This window comes from Capsicum annuum, chromosome 9 (genome assembly GCF_002878395.1).
Source record: "Capsicum annuum cultivar UCD-10X-F1 chromosome 9, UCD10Xv1.1, whole genome shotgun sequence".
Lineage (NCBI taxonomy): Eukaryota > Viridiplantae > Streptophyta > Magnoliopsida > Solanales > Solanaceae > Capsicum > Capsicum annuum.
In genome coordinates, this window is record NC_061119.1 from 214392822 (window position 1) to 214398767 (window position 5946).

Below are 5946 nucleotides of genomic sequence, written 5' to 3' on the forward strand. Positions count from 1 at the left end.
CCCAAGTAAGAACGTCGACTAGAACTCAATCGGTAGGAAAGTTCTCAACTCAACTTTGAGCCAGTGATTCTCTTATTTTAGTTTTAAAAGCAGTTACTGAAATTTCATTTCAGAATATAGCTACAAGAATTGAAGTTCAAGATTTCATCATAGTTCTTACTATTTAAACTTTAAATTTTACCGTTACAATAATATGTTTTAGTATTATCCTCTTGCTTCCAAGGAGATGTAATTTCTCTATTTTTTAAATAAGGGGTATCTATTTTCCAATTGATTTGAACTATTTATCTTTTGCCAAGGGTCTATCAGAAACATCCTTTCTACCTCTAAGATAGCTGTAAGGTTTGTGTACGCTTTACCCTCCCCAGATCCCCAGAGATAAAGGACCATTTATGTTCAACATTACAGTGTAGGGACCTAAGTGAACCAACTATTTAAAGTTAAGGGACTATTTGGGATGATAAACTCTGCAGATATCATTTCTCAGCCACTCAAATTTTATCTTGGTTAGGTACTCTATGTCACGACCCGAGCTGAGACCCTAGCCATGACGAGCCTCCCGAGCCATGAAGGCCGGAGCGGCCTTCACTTTCTGGACATCATACACATGTTCACATTCTATAAAAGACTATGCAGAAATACATATCTATACGGAATCATGGTCAAATAATATAATTCAAAGGAACAATTCAAAATGAAATTCCATAACTTCTAAAAACATCTATCAACAGTCTGCGAAATCTCTAATACATAGGGGACAGTATCTTATCTAAAACTGGGACTAGGACCCTAGTAGATCATAACAGAAGAAAACAACAAAATCTAAAAATCAGGCCTTCCAGAATAGAGAAGGATTACCAACTGCAACTGCTGACACACACAAGCCTATTGCTGGATGGGACCCGGTGTGCCTCAGATCCTGAGATAAAGGGGGTCAATACATATGTAATGGTATGCAGGACTATCCAAAAATAAAATACTGATACATAAAGTAAGTGAGAGAATTTCATAAAAAAAAATACATCATCATAAAACCATTTGAAAATACATGGGCATAGTAAATAGGCCTTTAAAAACCGTTCTGTAAATCAACTCAACATCTTTGTCTTAGTTCTGAGCTAGGTGGTATACCCTACAAGTATGATATTCCACGGGCTATATGGAATCCGCCATTGACTCGGCGGGTATGTCCCTAACCCAAGTTTGCACAAGAGTTGGAGTTTCTGAGTTTGATATGTCACAGCGCACTAGGCCAACGTATAATCCCTCTTGGGAACCAAATAACCCGTATAGGCAAAACACGATTTTGGGAAATGAGTTATCTGAACTCGTGCCTTCTTTGGATAACCACCTAACATCTCTTAAGCCCATTTTAACCTTTTTTGAACATGCATATTTAAGAACTCAAATTCTGAAAATCTGAATGAAATCTAACTTCTATTCGTTTTGAGTCTGTTATGGCATTATCTGTTTTGGTATCATTATATGAAGACTTGCAAGTCATAATTCTCAGCCATATATTGTCAAATTACAACTCGTTTCAAGAAAACAATGTTCAGACCACCAAATCAATCAAACAATGCAAGAGAATTCTTGTTGTCAAAACATATTTCAAACTATGCAGAGATTCTCTCTTTTCAACATTTCATAAAACATGTAGTGGTCAAGTATTTTGTGACAAACGAGTAACTCTTTAAATTCATCACTTCTCCTTTATATAAAAAAGAGACACCCTCTCTTCCATTCATAATTAATATCAAGTCTTAAACAACTGTAAAGACATTTGTAACATGCTTATCAGTATGATATTGAATAATTCTTAACATATAAAAACAAGGTTCTTGCTCTCAATTCAAACCCCAAACATCAAATGACATGCATACATATATATAAATATATATATAAATATATATATATATATATATATATATATATATATATATATATATATATATATATATATATATAAACAAAATCTAGTTTAAGGGGTAAGACCTCAAGACGAAAACATTATCATCGGAAGGGTTCACAATGCATAATTGTTAATATAAATTCAAAACCCTTTGTAAATACATGATTTCACAACTTTAAACCTTATTCAAAAGGTTTTCAATAAGACCATGTAGTTTAGGAAAATCCCACGTACCTTAGATTACTTAGTTTAAAGAGTGGAACTCGAATCTTGATTTGTTCCTTGGAAATCCGTGACTTAAGGATTGATTTTTCTTGATTTCTTGTTCTTGGAGGAAACCCTAGTTTGAGCTTGTATTTGAGTGTGAATAAAGAATTTTGATATTGTTTAACTGATAATGATTGATTAATAACATTTAGAGTGTAATTAAATTCATGGGAAAGGTTTTCCAAGTGAGGAAAAGACCACAATATCCCCAAGGAACCCGAAAAAAGTCACAGAACTTCATCAGTTGACGACCAAGGTTGACGGGCCGTCACTCAGGTGATAGGCCGTCACGTGGGTCTTCAATTTTGGGATGGATTTTACCAATTTCTTCCCTAGGCTGACGACTAGGGCTGATGGGTCGTCACCTAGTTGATAGGTCGTCAGCCTCGTCGTCACATTTTGGCAGACAGACACTTCGAAGTAAAATGTGCATAACTTTCTACTTCGATATTGGATTAAGATGAAACTAGTGGAGTTGGAAAGAGGACTCGAATACCTTTCATTTGATATATAGTTATACCCCTAATTTGATATATACAAAAAAATATGGTCGATGGAAGTTGACCCAAGTTTAAACGCTCACTAAATCTCAATCGATAGGAAGACATTCAACGCCTTTGAGTTAAGGGACCTCTATGACCTGAATTCATCACCAAATAGATTACCACACTACATAATTGATTAACACACTAAATTTTCATAGGATTTATTGTCTTTTGGAACTATTACGCGTAGGAATGACAGTTTACATTCTAGCCCGAAATGCGGGTTGGTACACTCTATCTTTTGTTCTTTACACATTTGCGTACTGGGAGTTATTGTTCCCCTGTGCTTTCTATGATTAAGGCAAATAAATTACCTGATCTTATGCGTGCCTTTTCAGAAAATCTGCGTATCTCGTTATTTGTAATACCGTTGACCTCTTGCAACCTTCAGCTTTCAGGTCATAAGCACAAAGGAAAGAAATGAGAATACAGTAGATATGGCTCATGCAAGTGTGGCTTCTCTTATGAGAACAATAGAATCGGTCTTGACATCCAATTCGCCGATGCAATCTCTAATATGTGATAATAGAGAAGAACTTTGTGCTCTTCGTGAAAAAGTTAGTTCCCTGGAAGTATTTGTCAAGAACTTTGAGAAAAACAATGTTTTTGGAGAAATGACGGATTTTGAAGTAGATGTAAAAGAAGTTGCAAGTGGTGTTCAATACACAATTCAACTGAGACTAACAAAAACTGTACTGGAAAAAGAGAAAAGAATCATAGGAATCATTGTCTCAAGATTTTTCAAAGGAATCTCGAATATATGGACACACCGAATGTTTCGTAAAAGCCTTCAACAATTAGCAAAGGACATTGATCATGTCTGGAAAGAGTCAACAAACATTCAAGATAAAGGCAAACAAGTATCAAAGGAATCATTGGTTCATGATTTTTCAAGTTCAACAAATGATATTGTGAATGTTAACAATAATATGGTTGGACGTGATGATCAAAAGGAACGCTTGTTAGAAGATCTGAAAGGAAGCTACTCTGGTGAACCCAAAGTTATCCCGATTGTTGGGATGGGAGGCATAGGTAAAACAACCATAGCGAAAGAAGTTTACAATCATGAATCAATTCTACGCCGTTTTGATGTTCGTTCCTGGGCTACGGTATCTCAGCAGCACAACATAAAGGAAATTTTGCTGAGCCTTCTGCAATCGACTATGGATGACACAGTTAAGACGAAAGGTGAAGCAGAGCTAGCAGACATGCTGCAGAAAAGTTTTAAGAGAAAGAGGTACTTTATTGACTTGGATGATATCTGGAGTTGTGAAGTGTGGGATGGCGTGAGACGATGCTTTCCAACTGAAGACAATGCAGGGAGTCGAATATTGTTGACTACCCGTAACGATGAAGTAGCTTGTTATGCTGGTATAGAGAATCTTTATTTGCAGATGAGCTTCTTGGATCAATATGAGAGTTGGAGTCTTTTCAAAAGTGCAGCATTACCATATGAGTTCGATACTGTTGGAAAGCAAATCACAGCCGAATGTCATAGGTTACCACTAACTATTGTCGTGGTTGCTGGACTTCTCAAATCTAAAAGGGCAATAGAAGATTGGAGAAGTGTTGCCAAAGATGTCAAGTCATTTGTCACAAATGATCCTGATGAACGATGTTCACGTGTGCTTGGGTTGAGTTACAATCACTTGACTAGCGATCTAAAAGCATGTCTTCTGCATTTCGGGATTTTTCCAGAAGACAGTGATATTCCAGTGAAGAAATTGATGAGATCATGGATGGCTGAGGGGTTCCTGAAGTTGGAAAATGATTTGGAAGGAGAGGCTGAGAAGTGTTTGCAAGAGCTTGTCCATAGATGTTTAGTCCTCGTCTGCAAGAAAAGTTTAGATGGAACAAAAATTAGATCATGTAAGGTTCATGATCTAATATATGACCTGTGCTTGAGAGAAATTCAAAGGGAGAACATTTTTATCATGAACGACATTGTGCTTGTTTACTCATATTCAGAATGTCGATATCTCACTATGCAAAAAATGCAGCCTTTTAAACGCGACTGGTGATTATTGTCCCTTTGGTTTTTATAGGGTTTTTCTTACCCCTGTACATCGTCAGTAGAGACATTTCTCTTTTGGTCTCAACAACAATGATCTTTTGAAACGAACCCATTCTATTTTCTCTTTTGGTCTTAAGGTTCCAATTTATGTTCTCAAACCAGAGCTTATTCATTTCAAATTACTCAAAGTTTTGGAGTCGAGACACGAAGAGATTGATAATTTCCCTCTACAGACAGATACTAAGCCTCATCTGGTTGAGGTACCTATCATTGTTCTGCCTTGAGAATTTAGACATACCTCCAGAAATTTGTAGGTTATGGAATCTGTAGACATTCATTGTTCGAGGGCCTATGCAATCAGTTAAAATAACTTTTCCTGAGGAAATTTGGGGACTAATGCAATTAAGGAATCTCAAACTTCCCGAATTTTATCTGCCAAATCCCCCAAGCGTATCTGCTGACAAAGGGAGTCACATGGGTTTTTCAAACATACAAACTATTTCTTACTTGTCTTTGGATTGTTGCACGAACGAAGTTATTTTGGGGATTCAGAATGTCAAAGAATTAGGAATCCGTGGATATGAGACTGACTCTATGAGTATTCGGGACTCTGGGCTTCTCAACAATCTTGTCCATCTGCAGCAACTTGAAACATTGAGTTTTATATTTCGTTTTCCAGCAAGTGCAAAAGCTTTTCCAGCAATGCTCAAGAAGCTGAAGTTGGGAGACAATTATATAAGTTGGTCATACTTGGACATCATAGCTGAGTTGCCTAAGCTTGAGGTGCTGAAGCTGATGAATGCTGCTTGTTGTGGTGAAGAATGGCATCCAAATGTCAGGGGATTTACTCGATTGAAGATTTTGTTAATTGAAGATTGTTTTCTCAAGTAGTTTAAAAGGGATACCCATTGAGTTTGTAGAAATCCACACACTACAACTGATTGAGTTATCAAGGTGTCTTCCCGAACTTGGGGAATCTGCTGCAAGAATTCAACAAGAACAAGAAGAGCTTGGAAACAACCCCGTGGATGTTAGTATCTCTGATTTACGTAAGTATATAGTATTTATCAGGGGTCACACTGTGTTTCTCATTTCCACAAGTCAAGTCGTACACAAAAGTTATTTAACTTTGCCCCATATTCTTTCACAAAAATAACCTTCGACAAAATTTGGTTAAAATATAGGAGAAATTAACAAGAATATCCCTT

General features: G+C 36.6%; 1 pseudogene; it reads left to right on the forward strand.

The window, feature by feature from the left end:
• The first annotated feature begins 3142 nt into the window (after positions 1-3142).
• The window catches only part of LOC107873748, a 7497-nt pseudogene continuing 4693 nt past the window's right edge, over positions 3143-5946 (forward strand).